This window comes from Portunus trituberculatus, chromosome 20 (assembly GCF_017591435.1).
Source record: "Portunus trituberculatus isolate SZX2019 chromosome 20, ASM1759143v1, whole genome shotgun sequence".
Lineage (NCBI taxonomy): Eukaryota > Metazoa > Arthropoda > Malacostraca > Decapoda > Portunidae > Portunus > Portunus trituberculatus.
This window is the reverse complement of record NC_059274.1, coordinates 4102501-4117500: the sequence shown is the minus strand read 5'-3', so window position 1 is coordinate 4117500 and position 15000 is coordinate 4102501. Positions and strand designations below refer to the sequence as shown.

The following is a 15000-nucleotide window of genomic DNA, read 5'->3' as shown; positions in this document are numbered from 1 at the left end:
CCACCACAACTACGACAACAACGCCAACAATAACTACTACTACTACTACTACTACTACTACTACTACTACTACCAATACTACCATACAAATATGTGATAAGATAGTGATGGGACGGTAAATTTGTATAGAACCAGGCAACTATACACCCATACCTTTCCCCTGCAGGATAATGGAAGGGGAAGGAGATAGGGAAGACGGAAGGAATGGAGGGTTATGGATGGGATAGGGAGGTGGGGGAGAGGGGGGAACATGTATACACAGACCACAGCGCTACACTCCGCTACACACCTTAGAATACACCTGCAGAGAACACACACATCTCATTAATTACCATATGTACACACACACACACACACACACACACACACACACACACACACACACACACACACACACACAGGCAGGATCGAGTCTTCCACATGGCGTCGTAATATTACCAATATTTTTTTTATCTTTATCTGTTAAAATAATTAATCCTTTATCTTTTTTATCAGCAAAAATGATAAGGTGGACAGAGAAGTCTTTAATCCCTCCCACTGAACACCTACGATTCCTTATTTAATATCTCTCTCTCTCTCTCTCTCTCTCTCTCTCTCTCTCTCTCTCTCTCTCTACGCTCATTTTCCTAAGTATCCTTCAATGTGTTTCTGTTTTATGCAATGTAGAAATATTTAAATCCTTATCATTCTTTTTCATTTTCTTCATCTTCGCTTTTATATTTTTTTTATAACGATTTGTTGTTATTTCTCACTTCTTTATCATCTTCCTCTAGTTTTTCGATATCATTATTCTTTTCTAGTTTTCTTATCATTTAATTATCTTCTAAGTCTTTAATTTCAAGTATAATTTCTCACCCTTTTCTTTTTGTACACATGATTTCTCTTATTTTTCAGTTTCATTATTTGTCATTAATTTTTCTTCTGTTTCCTGTCATTTTCGCTTTTATGTTCTCCTCTCTTAAGTATGAGAAGTGCACGTGACACCATTGCATATTCATTATCTCCTCTTGTTCCTCTCAATAATAGGTCCCTTCGATCGCCCAACTATCTCTCTCTCTCTCTCTCTCTCTCTCTCTCTCTCTCTCTCTCTCTCTCTCTCTCTCTCTCAAGTATGGTAAAATTAAAAAGAGAAACATATCTTACGTCTCTCAGTCTTTAATGTTACTTCTGTACCTTGCTATAAATTTTACTTAAATGGCTTTGGCTCACATAAGCTTCAAACACATTCAAAACATCTTTAATCTTTTATCACTTAGAATCAAATCCCTTATCGTTTTTATCTATACTACCTCATATTGTAAAGTGAATCTCCATCTTCTTCCTTTGATACAGAATTTAGACTATTGAGATACTAAATATACTTAATCCCACAAACTTTTAAATCAGATTCCTTATTATTATTTCTAGGCCTAAAAATCGTAACGTGAAGTCCCTAAATACTTAACAAAACATTCTTATTCCTTTAATTTTTAGTACTGAATTCCTTACCACTTGGCCTCTTTTCTTTATCACTATGTTCAAATGCCGCCCTCGATCTGCACCTTCACTTCTCAAACGGAACTTCAAAAAGGATCAAATACCCCTTAACACACCCTTAGCTTTGTGACCCTTTGAATCAAAACCCTTATCCTCCTTCCTTCTCTTCAGCCACCTCACTCAAATTACACCATCGATCTTACCTCTATCAACAAGATAAAAATAATTCAGAACCACTAAAACCCTAAAAAACACGCTAATACCCTTCACAATAAGCATCAAATTCCTTTACTACACCTCGGATCATTACATTAAAAAAAAAAAAAAAAAGATAGCAGAAAAATAACAGAATAGCTGCTTCTTTCGTGATCTCTAGAGTCAATAACGCCTTTTTTTTCATCTTTCAAGTGAATCCAGAAGGCCGCCCAGGTGTGTGGCGTTACCTGAGCGAGGAGGCACCACAAACACTGGCCAGGTGTGATGGAGGCCCAGGTGAGGAAGGGGAGGGAGGGTTGTAGGGGTGCAAGGGGGGGTGGGAAAGGGCAGGTGAAGAGGTAAGGAATGGGTTAAGTGAAGGAGGGGGTGAAGGAAGGTGTAAGTTTGTCTACAGGCAGGTGTAGGAGACCAAGAGGAGGAAGCAGCGGAGGAGGAGGAGAAGGAGAAGGAGGAGGAGGAGGAGGAGGAGGAGGAGGAGGGGTAAGTCTCGTAAAGTTACAAGGGCACTGAGGAGAACAAGAAGCAAAAACGAAGAAAAAAAAAGAAAGAAAAAGCAAGAACGCAGAGGAGAGAGTGAGAGAAAGAAAGAGAGAGAGAGAGAGAGAGGAGAGAAAAGAGCAAAAAGTTGGCAGACGGGCATAGGAATGAAGACCAAGGAAGAGGTGTAACAAGAATGAAGAGAAGACGAGTAATGAGAGAGAGAGAGAGAGAGAGAGAGAGAGAGAGAGAGAGAGAGAGAGAGAGAGAGAGAGAGAGAGAGAAAGAGAGAGGAGAGAGGAGAAAAAAAAGAAAACATGGCTCAGAAACGTAAGAGATAAAGAGGAAGAAGAGAAAAATAAATATAAATAAGCCTAAAAACGTGAATACCAAGAAGGGCACGAGGGACGAGAAGAAATATGGAAAAACAAATACACAAGAGGAGGAGGAGGAGGAGGAGGAGGAGGAGGAGGAGGAGGAGGAGGAGGAGGAGGAGGAGGAAAGGCTGGAGGGAGGGAGCAAATGTATGTGTGAAGGGAAGGAGTGTGGTCATGTTGGTTCAGGAGAAAATTCGGTTCCTATGGACGGAAAGTGAGGTGTGGCCAGACCAAATATAAAGCTTTGTTTACATTTGTCTTCTGGCGGGGCAGAGGCCACTGACCCCCTTCACCCTACTCTCTCTCTCTCTCTCTCTCTCTCTCTCTCTCTCTCTCTCTCTCTCTCTCCAGTAATTTACCTCTCACCACTTTCCCCCTTCTAACTCTCACACCCTGGCCCGTCATCACCTGAGCTTCCTTTTCACCCTATATTTCCAAGCCACACTAAAAGTCCCCAGCGCTCTAATCTCCCAGGCAGCCTCGGCACTCACCCTGACATCATACTTCCACCCTTGCGCCCCTCAGGTAAAAGGCACACCAGGTAACATCGCTCCTGATATGCTAAGTTCATCTCCACGTTAGTACAGGGGAGCATAGCATCATCTTACCCCCCTCGTACCTGTCCCCCGTGCCTCCCTCCGGTCATTAACACAGGTAAACATAGAGGGGACTCCGTAATCACAGCCAGCCAAGTCATGTCCCGAAGGAAACTCGTTATTATCGAACACAAATGAGAGGCGAGTCTCATTATATCATATATATTACCATCCGCCTATCATTATGTTCTTGAGCCCGAGTCATACCGGCGGAGTATTATGGTCTATCGCGGCGTCCACTCATTATCTCATTATTATTACAACTTAGTATCATGAATTCACTCCGCACGGTCACTTTCGCCGCTCAGCTTCATCGCCGCGTCTCACTATCACTTAGGCCAGCGTGATGGGACTCCAGCCTTCGACCGCCGCCCACCGCTTACACCCACAAGTAGGAGGAGGGACTATTAGTTGAAATATAAAGAACTGCCTCTAGTCTAGGGACCATAGACAGAAACAGTTCAATGCCGCACCTCCATTACTTCAAAATGCTCCTGTTTAAGTGACACAAGTTTTCAAGGGTGTTTTTAAGGTTCTAGTGACAAATGAACAGGTTACCACACAATTTACGGGAGGAACAGCCTCAGAAACCCGGCATGTCATCTCTCTGTGTCCTTGGAAAATAGTCGTGGTGAGAGAGCGGAGCGTTTCAGAATACGGACCTAGGAGTGATGTGCGAAAGAGGAATCTCATATGAAGGGAATGTATCGGAACAGCGTGAGGAAAAGTGAATGTTTTGTGAGAGGAAATTTATAATGGAATGACAACTAAGAATATGATGAAGAAGAAAAAGAAAATGTAATGGAAAATGACATGTGAAAAAAAAAAAATAAAAGTGTGATGATAAAAGGAAATATTACGTGACGAAGAGAGAATGTATTATAAAAAGAACAAACAAGCAATATCATACAAAAAGAACATAAAAATGAACAAGACGGGAAAAAAAAATATAACGAGAAAGAAAAATATGAAGTAAAAGATAATATAGTCAAGAAAAAAAGGAAAACGACATGAACAATATACTATAAAATGATGAAAAATGATAAAATTATATGAAAAAGAGAATAAGTTTAAAAAATGAGAGTAAGTTTAAAAAAATTCTCTGGTTGTGCTGAGCTTGTTGGGCAGTAATGATATGATTATTTGGCATGCGTGGCGTTTGTCCGTCGCTTTTAGTAGAAAGAACAACACAACGGGCAGGAAAATCATACCCTGCCACGCCAAGAACAAACGCACGTAATAAACACTGCCAGAGAGAGAGAGAGAGAGAGAGAGAGAGAGAGAGAGAGAGATGAAGAGAGAGAGAAGTCTAACCATAGGGTAAGAGACACGAGACGCGAGGGACCAGAGATAGAGACGAGAAAAAAATAAAGAAAACATTAAAAAAAGCAAGTCTGGCCTGGGCTATCCATCATGACGTCACGGTTTGTTTACATCGCACCCCAGTCTGCCCTTCCCTCCCACCCACTCCTTTCCCTTCTCTTCCCTTCCCCCATCCCTTCCCTTCCCTTCCCTCGCCTCCTGCCCTGACGGAAACTGGCGCGACAATGAAATATAATATAAAGGCGACCCCTACACGCCTCGTACAATGCCACGGAAATGACAGTACAGTGAAAAAATAAGGAGGTGGGAGCGAAATGACGGTCATGTTCCGCACCCGAAGACGCCGAAGCCTAATAATAATGACGAGCGTGATGATGATGATGATAATGACGAGCTGAGGTGCCGCGGGGTCCGTCAAGATTAATTATTTTGATAAGGCATTGCAGCCACCCCGTCCGGCGGCCATTTATTCATATCAGGTGTAATGGTTATATAATAATAGAGGCAACGAAAGAAATGGATGACTCGAAATTGCGAACTGGAATGAAACTCTCTCTCTCTCTCTCTCTCTCTCTCTCTCTCTCTCTCTCTCTGGAACACAGTTAATGGCGTTCTTTCTCACCTGGTGGCCTTCTGTGCCTATTTTACTCCTCCTATTTATTATTTCGGGTGTGTCAGGGCATGGCAAGGTGACGCAGGTAATATGGAACCACCTCTGTTCCACCTACTCCACTCCCCTCCAACCTAACCTAATATAACCTAACCCATCCCTACTTAACCTAACACAACCCAACCTACCATAACCAAACCAAACCCAACCCAACCCAACCTACCATAACCAATAGTGAATGAACGTAACCTGAGCTATCCTAACCTTACCTAACATTATTACAGATGGACGAGGGACTTTCAAGGTGACACAGGTGATACAAAACTGATTAAGCTTCATCTCCACCTAACGTATCTATTATTTTGGATGCGTGACGAGCTGGTGAGGTAAGATAGGTGATACGGAGGAGTCTATACCTGCACACCTCCTCCACCCTTACCTGGTTCAATACGCCCACACCTTAGTTCAATTAACCACCTGAGCGTACCAGTGCAAGCAGGTAACAAGAGTAGGTATAATTTATTTTTTATCGCCTCATATCCTTTCTCTCGTTTTTCCTCCAGTCTCGCCTGCCGTGCCCTCCATCCATTGCCTCTCACCAGCTCACCGCCAAAGGTCAGCGGGAGATAAAATTGCCATAAAATTATTTAGTGGCCGCTTCCCCCTCCGTGTGCCGTGAGGGGGCGCTTGTAAGTGAGAAAATGTTGCCATGTGTATCACTCCGCCCTTCTTACCATGTGCTGTTTCTCTCTCTCTCTCTCTCTCCCTCTCAAGGTGACGCCACGGACAACATCTCTTATATTCTCCCTCTCCCATTCTCCCTTCCCACATCTTTCCTCTCCCATTCCCCGCAATAAGCCCCTTTACCCCTCCCCATTCACAACCATCACGCCGCAGCCTCCCCCTTCAAAACCCCTCCAAGTCCGTACTGGGTTCACACAAATATACTAAAAAACCATTCCACAACCACCCTCTCTGGTTCCCAAATTTTCCTATGGGCACGAACCGGCGTATCCCAGCGAACTTCACAGCTGGGGCGAAATAAACCTTAGGGGAAGTACGTGTAAGGTCGGATTTAGCCTTGATAGAGTTAGCGAGGGTTAGGTTGGTGGTGAGTGGAGCTGGCATCATTGTGTAAGTCTGCTATGTTGATATGGCACGATAGGTTATCACTTTCCATTATAATATAACGTTCATAAGCACAGTGTGATAAGACTTTTATTGCTCTCTCTGATTATGAGAACAAAGACCTCAATCCTAGAATACGACTTGAGGGTTTGGTTGGAGGAGGAGGAGGAGGAGGAGGAGGAGGAGGAGGAGGAGGAGGAGGAGGAGGAGGAGGAGGAGGTGGAGGAGTGGAGGGAGGAAGGAAAGGAAGGAAGGAAAGTGTTTGGTTGCCCCCCCACCTCTCTCTCTCTCTCTCTCTCTCTCTCTCTCTCTCTCTCTCTCTCTCTCTCTTAGATCTTATTCATGTAAGATTAGGGACAGCCAGACCACCATGTTGGAAGTATGGGGTGTAAGGTTTGTGTATTTATATAACCATGAACACACAGACTCTCTCTCTCTCTCTCTCTCTCTCTCTCTCTCTCTCTCTCTCTCTGGTGATTCGCTAAATTCACAAGCAAGACCTTTTCTTTCATCATTGCTCCCTCTTTCTCTTCCCTGTCCTTACTTTACTAACTTCTATACTTTACCTCTCTCTCTCTCTCTCTCTCTCTCTCTCTCTCTCTCTCTCTCTCTCTCTCTCTCTCTCTCTCAGGCCAGGTATCACTTTCCCTCTTCCTCTTCTGTAAAGTATTCCTTCCTCCCTTCTCTTCCTCCAAAGTTATCAGCTGCACCTTCTACCGCCTTCCCTTACTGGCTATTTCTACTTCTCTTATCCTCTCAAAGTTATTCCTCTTCCTCTCCCCTTACTTTCTCTCTCCCTCTCTCTGCTATTCAACTTCTCCCTTACCTTCCTTCAAAGCCATAAGCACTCCCCCCCATCTCTCTCTCTCTCTCTCTCTCTCTCTCTCTCTCTCTCCACATTTTAGAAGGTGGTTTCGGCGAGTCAGTTAATTAAATCTTTAGCTTGGGTTCGGCACGGAAGGACATCAACACATGTTTGGCTCGGCTCACCTCGGCTTCACTCGGCTCAGAGGTTCGTGTCGGTTTACTTCGGCCCGTCTCGGTTACGTTCGGTCCCCTGGGTTGGCTTGTCTCAGCTTGCGCATCGTCGGGCTAATAACAGTCTGTCAATCAGTCGCCGCTCTGAGCTACGCGGTTTCGACTTTGCCGCGCCGCTGATGCCTTGCTTATCGATGCCTCGGGTCGCTCATTCCTGTTTGTATCCCTTCTTTCCTTCGCTAGTTTGGATCTTTGGAGAGAGAGAGAGAGAGAGAGAGAGAGAGAGAGAGAGAGAGAGAGAGAGAGAGAGAGAGAGAGAGAGAGAGAATGCCTAATATACTAAGCCTAGACTAAACGAATATGCAAATAAACGTGAAAGCAGACTAAACAAATCAGCAAATAACGCGTATAACAAATTCACGAATAAAAAAAGAATAAAAGAAAAGAGAAGGAATAACAAGCACATAACGAACTCGAAAAATAACAACGCACTCACTCACTCCTACAACGAATACACGAATCGACGAATGCGCTAATAAATGCACGGACGGGGATGTTCGCGTGTGTGTGTGTGTGTGTGTGTGTGTGTGTGTGTGTGTGTGTGTGTGTGTGTGTGTGTGTGTGTGTACGTATACATCCACCTCTCCTCCCGCAAGCCTCGCCCTACCTAACGTAACGAGTTTCATTTGTTTTGTCTGTGGCGCAGCTCGCTTTGTCTGTCTAGCTGTCGGTGTGTCTGTGTGTAATCTACGAAACCTTTGGCTCGTGGGTGTGGCTCTGAGGATGATGAAATGAGGCGATGAAGATATGACCCCTTTGTGTGTGTGTGTGTGTGTGTGTGTGTGTGTGTGTGTGTGTGTGTGTGTGTGTGTGTGTGTGTGTTTCAAGACATGTCCCTATCCTTTGGCTAATTCTATCGGCTCTACAAGGAGACTAACATCTAAGTGGGCCTTTTTTTCTTTATATGTTTGTTGTCCTTGGCCAGTCCTCCTTTTTTACATGAAAAAAAGCGTGTGTGTGTGTGTGTGTGTGTGTGTGTGTGTGTGTGTGTGTGTGTGTGTGTGTGTGTGTGTGTGTGTGTGTGTGTGTGTGTGTGTGTGTGTGTGTGTGTGTGTGTGTGTGTGTGTGTGTGTGTGTGTGTGTGTGATTCTTTAATGCCAATCGAGTCGGTGAGAGCCTGTAGGTGTGTTACGGTTTGGAGGCAGTGTTGGGGGTGGACGAGGCACAAGAGGGCGCCAGAGGGGAGTTAGTGGGGTGAAAAAATCGCCGGTACTTTGCGTTACTTGATGTGAGTGAGAGAAATGGCGTTTGCATGCGTAGGGTTCAGTGGAATAGGTGAGTGTGACTGCGTGAAGTTTAAGAGGTACGACTGAACGGAAACTGAGCTGACAGATACAAAAATACGAATAAAAAGAATAAAGGATGAAAAGTAAAGCTAAAAGATACAAGGATTGACGAAAGAGATATAATGTGAACTCTGCATGTGTGAGAAAGTTGATGCGTGGACGTGTGGGTTGAAATAGTACCCATGCGCAAAAACTAAATGATGGTATTAAGCAAGAAAGGGAAAGCTGATAGATTGGGAAAAGAAATGTTAGAAATACTTGAAGACATTGGCAACAGTGTCTAAAAGTTGCTGAAAGGAAGGAATAGAAGTTAAAAAGGAACAGAGTAAGAGAGAGAAAGATAGTGAAAAGAGATAGGATATAAGATGGCTGGAAGGTAGAGAGGTAAGGAAGATAAGGAAAAGGAAAGGTTAAAGGCTAGAGTGGCTGTTTGAGAAGGATGGATCAAAGGAAGAGACGTGGATGAGGAAAAGGAGCTGAAGTTACAATGGCTAGTTAGGATGACTGGAAAGCACAGGAAAAGCAAGAATGAGGAAAAGAAGAGGATGTTTAGTGGAAGGAAAAAGATAAGGTGAAAGAAGAGGGCGAGAGATTAGTTTAGTATGTTTTCTGGAAAGGGAGGCTGGAAGAGAGAGGAAGGCATGGAAAAAGAGAATGGAAAGAGAGGTCAGGTTAGCATGGAAGACTGGGAGAGTGAAAGGCATGAGAAGGAAAAGAGGAGAGAAAGAGATTACGCTGGAAAAGGAGTCTGGAGTGAGAGGAAATCATGAGATGGAAAAGAAGGAGAGGGAGGGATGGAGGGAGAGAGAGGGAGAGAGAGGGAGAGGGGTTAGGCTAGTATGGTTGCTGGAGTGGGATGGTGTTGAGTGTAAGGGGGGAGTGGGGAGGGGGTCATCGCACGGACAGCCCGACGCAGCGTGGTACAAAACAATAATCAAGTCTGGTGCCTTTTCTTCCTCGTTTTATTAATCACATTCTCCCCGACAATCAAGATCCGTCACTCGTCATAACGCGACCCATTAATCTCAGCGGCGTAACCCGTAATTAATACCCTAAATGAAAAATCTATTCAAGAATAACAGAAACTAATGAGGAGGCGGGGAATTCTCTCTCTCTCTCTCTCTCTCTCTCTCTCTCTCTCTGGTTATCATGGAGGAAAAACATAATTGTAGACCAAAAGAATGAGGAAGAAAGAGAGAGATGTAAAAGATAGAAAACTGAAGATAATTATAAGAAAGAGACACAATAAACAAGTTCTCAAGGAAAAATATGAAGAGATAAACAAGAAAACAAATACTTGCATAAACTAGTAAAGCGTAAACAAAGAGACAGACAGGGGGAGGAAAGGAGCGGAGGAGGAGGAGGAGGAGGAGGAGGAGGAGGAGGAGGAGGAGGAGGAGGAGAGAGGTGGAGAAGGAGGCGGAGAGATGGAGAGATGAAGAGAGGAAAGAACGAAGGTGGAATACCAGAGAGAGAGAGAGAGAGAGAGAGAGAGAGAGAGAGAGAGAGAGAGAGCGAGCGGGGCCTGTGTTGAGTCTTGTCTTGCGAGCGGTTATGATGACCTTCGGATAATCCAAGTATTGCTTCACCCTCTCTTTAATTACCGTCTTTATAGCCCTGTCTGACCCGCCGCTCAAACCCACGCGCGCGTTTCCTTTCGCGCCAAAACGATACACAAAGCACGCAGACAAAAAGACAGACGGGTCTTCTACGTGTTCCATACCAGAGCCTTTGTTCGCTTTACTTCCTCCTTAATTTCTTCCATTTTTGGTGTCAGTTCGTTCATCTTTGTATTTAATTACGGAGACTTTGTACTGCGGGGCGGAGGTTTTGTTTTGGTTTGTTGTGTGAGGATGTTTGGGCTCGCAATGGCCTGTGTCTCAAGTACTGGATGAGGACCGCTTTGTTCTGGTCTGCGGGGGAGTGGGAGGAGGTTGTATTGGGCTATTTTGTGCTGGTACTTGCCTGGGAAGCGGCGGTGTTGGGCTATTTAGTGATGGTGCTCAGCTGGGGAGAGGCAGTGTTGGGCTATTCTGTGTTAGTACTTGGCGTGTTGGGCTAGGGAAGGATGGTATGGAGTTATGGTGAGATAGTAAATTGTTTAGGTCATTTAGCGACCGTTGTGTTAGGCTGGTTGGCTGTACTCCACTTGTAATGGGCTGTGCGGGGCTGTAAAACACTGAGCGAGGCGCTGTGCCCGATGCCGTACACACAGAAACACGCTGTGCCAGGAATGTGTTGTGATCGAAACACAATGGAACACACTGTACTGAGGGTCTATGTCGAAACTTTTTGCGTGACACCGTACATACGCACTCACCCTTGACACCCGGGCCCCAGTAATTATGAAAGCTGACTCACTGTAACGGGACACGACTTAACGCATTTATATAAATATACAGCAAAAAAATAAACAAATATATGCATACAAGCGTTTCTTTGACGCGAACACCAAGGAAAGGGACCAACTGCGCTATTTCTTGGGAGGACTCACTTACTACTACTTACTCACAGTGTTCCAATTAACTAACTTGTGTTGCTTAACTTGCCTTACGTTGCATAATAGCTTGCATACGGCGCTGGAATGACTGAGGCTGTATTAAAGTGACTTGTACCGCGTCGTGACTTGAGATAAAGGAAACTGACATGTCCAGCGCTAGAGAGACTTACCAACAAGGAGAATAGCGTGAGTTGTATTAGACTAACCAGCAACCAGTAAAAAATCCAAGTCAGTAAAACAAAAACTACACCAGTACCGGGAACATGAGACGGAAAATGAGAAGAACATGATAAAGGAGAAAGACGAGGAGGGCAACGATGACAACAGCAGAGAGAGAGAGAGAGAGAGAGAGAGAGAGAGAGAGAGAGAGAGAGAGAGAGAGAGAGAGAGAGAGAGAGAGAGAGAGAGAGAGAGAGAGAGAGGTGTAAGAAACCAGCATGAGGCAGATGTGAATGTGAGAGAATGAGAGGAAGAAAGAGAAGGAAAATGAAAGAGAGAGAGAGAGAAAGAAAAGAGAGAGGGAGAGGGAGGGTGTAATAAATTCTTCTTTTAAAGCAACTATTAAATCTGCAAGCCAAATATCGCACACGGGCCCAGGCAGCTTGTTGGGAGGGGCGCGCCAGGACTGCCAAGATTATAATAAGACTTCATACAAGCTCTTAGAGAATACTGATGCCGGCGTAATTACAGGCCTGACTCGCCCCAATGGCACTGACTAAACGGCCAGCGAAGTTACCTCTTGCAGGGAGTCACTCAGATGCAAACCTGGGCCAGCCACACCTGCGCCCCGCCACACATCTGAACACTTGTGGAAGGTGTGGGATGGAGAGAGAGAGAGAGAGAGAGAGAGAGAGAGAGAGAGAGAGAGAGAGAGTAATGTAAGGAAGAGAGCACGGAGATGTAGGTTGTTAAGGAAGGCAGGGGAGGGTGAAGGAAATTATTATAACACAACGTAAGCTTAAACTACACTTGGAAGGAAGAGGAGGAGGAGGAGGAGGAGGAGGAGGAGGAGGAGGAGGAGGAGGAGGAGGAGGAGGAGGAGGAGGAGGAGGAGGAGGAGGAGAAGAAGGACGAGGAGGAAGGAGAAGATAAGGATGAAGACGAAGACGTGGAGGACAAGAAGGATGCTGATGAGGACGAGGGAGATAAGGAGGAGGAAGAGAAAGAGGAGAAGGAGGAGGAAAGGAATGAAGGAAAAGCGTTGTAAACATTTATCAGGTTGAGAATAAAGACAACACCAGAGAGAGAGAGAGAGAGAGAGAGAGAGAGAGAGAGAGAGAGAGAGAGAGAGAGAGAGAGAGAGAGAGAAGGGGAAGGGATGGGTGATCAGAGGCAGTGAAAGGAGAGGGATATGCAGGGAGATATATAGAGAGAAAGGAGATGGAGGGGGAAAAGAGAGAGAGAGAGAGAGAGAGAGAGAGAGAGAGAGAGAGAGAGAGAGAGAGAGAGAGAGAGAGAGAGAGAGAGAGAGAGAGAGAGAACTCCCCCTCTCCCTCACTCACATTTATGCACATCATAACAAAAACAATCAGACAAAAACACAAGAGCAACGCCCAGTCGTAACATTTCAATGCGTCCCCCCAATACACACACACACACACACACACACACACACACACACACACACACACACACACGTACATATACACAATTATAACAGCACCACCCTCCTCCCTTAGGAAAAAAAAAAAAAAAAAACTTCTATACAAAAGAAAAGAAAAAAAAAAAAAGGGAAATGAAAGGATGACAGCATGACACACAAACACTCACGCCATGCTAGTGAAGGTAAAACGTGAATAATAACTTAAATAATCAATAAAAATAAGAGAAACAATACCTTAATTAATCATCTCAGAAAGAAAAAATGCCCAAATAAAACCCGTAGGCAATGACGCACTGGAAAATTACTGGAAAATTACATATAACAAAAAACAACAACAACAACAACGCAAGATCATAAAGAATAACAATGGACAGCAGTTAACTAATCCAGACACTGATAAAAACGCGCAACGTCAAATCCAAACAGTGGGCAGCGCGGAATGAGGACAGAGGCAGCCAGGACCACCGCCCCGCCCAGCCCTCCTTCCTTTTACACCTCCATCGACGCTACCAAGGGTTAAAACTGCAAATAAACCTGTGCGCTGATGGGAGACGGGCAGGATAAACCATTAGGAGGAGGAGGAGGAGGAGGAGGAGGAGGAGGAGGAGGAGGAGGAGGAGGAGGAGGAGGCATACACAGGGTGGTGCTGTATGAGTATCACGTGGAAACAGCGATGGGATTATTATTTTTTTTATTTTTTTTTTATTTTACGACGAGGAACCAACTTGCTATTGCTTTATGTAACTGCTGGTACTGCTGCCCCATGCTAGTCTCTCTCTCTCTCTCTCTCTCTAACGCGTCTATGACTTTTTATTCTTTTCCTTTACGTAACTTCAGCTCGAGGGATGATTAAACCGAAACACACACGGCCGATCCTCCCGTGCAGTGAGCAACTCGTGTTAGCCTTGAGCCTCCCTCCCTCCCTCCCTCCCTCCCCATCCCTCTCCCTCTCCCTGACTCCTGACCCCCGACACGAACGATTCTTCATCTCTTACTCCCCCTCCCCCCATTTTTTCCACCCTCACTCACTCTCTCTTATCACAACTAAAATACATTTTCTGAATAGAGAATCGGGCGGCTGAGAACAATGAGGGATGTATCACTGAGCCTGTCAATGGCGCTCCACACAATCGCCGGCGCCCTTCTCTCTCACGACTGAAGGGGGAGGCCGACAGCTGTTTAAATCGCCAGGAAATGCTCACGTCAGAGGCTGATAAACAAACCAGCGGCCTCCGAGGATGTGTATATATTCCTATTTATAAGGAATGTAAACTTGGCTGTCTGGGTGGCCGGAAGGGAGGAAAGGGAACCACTAATCTTCCATGCCGATTACTGCTCTTAAAATCTTCTCTTTTTTTGTATTTCCTCCTCGTTTTTCATGGCGATTTGAGTTTCTTTTGTTCGAGTCTAGAAATTTTTTGGGGTTCTTTTTTTGTTGTTGTTTATGTATTACCTTGCAAGACTTCTCTGGATTATTATTACTCTTACAAAAACAAAAGAAAAAAAAATCAAGAAAAAGAACCGCCTTATTTATTTTTCCCTTGCTTCTAATGTCAAATTTTCCTGCATCTAATAACGTCACTGGCTTAACATTCATTTTATCTAACACTTGCAACACTTCAGATAAACACAACAGCAGGGGATCTGTTCACCCAATACCTGTGTGTACCTGTTCTGAGGTTACATGTACGTGCACCTTTGAACTCACCAACGGAAATGCACATAAATTCCGTGTACGATTTAAGGCGACACATACATACATATATAAACACACATGACTCCCACGTGTTCCGATTGCCGCGAGACCAAAGACTGACTGGATTTCTTTCACGCAAGCCGACAGGTAATTGGAAATCCCCGAAGAGATCAATGGCACTGTTGTATAGCGTGAGTACCTGTGTGTGTGTGACGGGGGTGTCAAGATTAGTGTGTGTGTGTGTGTGTGTGTGTGTGTGTGTGTGTGTGTGTGAATGCGCGCGCCTCTCGTATCACCGCCACAATTCTAGCGTAGTGAGTGTGAGGAAACAGAGCAGACGTTAGAGAGAGACCAAGAGGAATGAGGAAGCATTTAGAGGGACTTGCTTTGGGAAGTGGCGAGGAAGAATAAATCCAACAAAGGTTTGCACCCACCCACTCACTCACTCGAGTCACCGTCCCGCCAGCCAAAAAGAGCGAAACACAGTTAACCAAACACATAATTAAAACAAAACAAATAATGAAGCATAGTGGAGAAACCTTTACCTCCCGCAGAGTCCACCGCCGCCACTAACATATTTAAGTGACAGGACCACACGCACTAGTACCCAATTATTACACTCTAATTTACTTTCTTTTCGACAGGTGGACGTGAAACTCGAGTCAAACCGGACG

The 15000-nt window shown here is 44.8% G+C and overlaps 1 protein-coding gene across 4 annotated transcripts in view; it reads right to left on the bottom strand.

The window, feature by feature from the left end:
• Nucleotides 1-15000, bottom strand: part of LOC123506723 (protein bric-a-brac 1-like) — a 321147-nt gene that overhangs the window by 90566 nt on the left and 215581 nt on the right. The gene's annotated exons all lie outside the window — the stretch shown is intronic.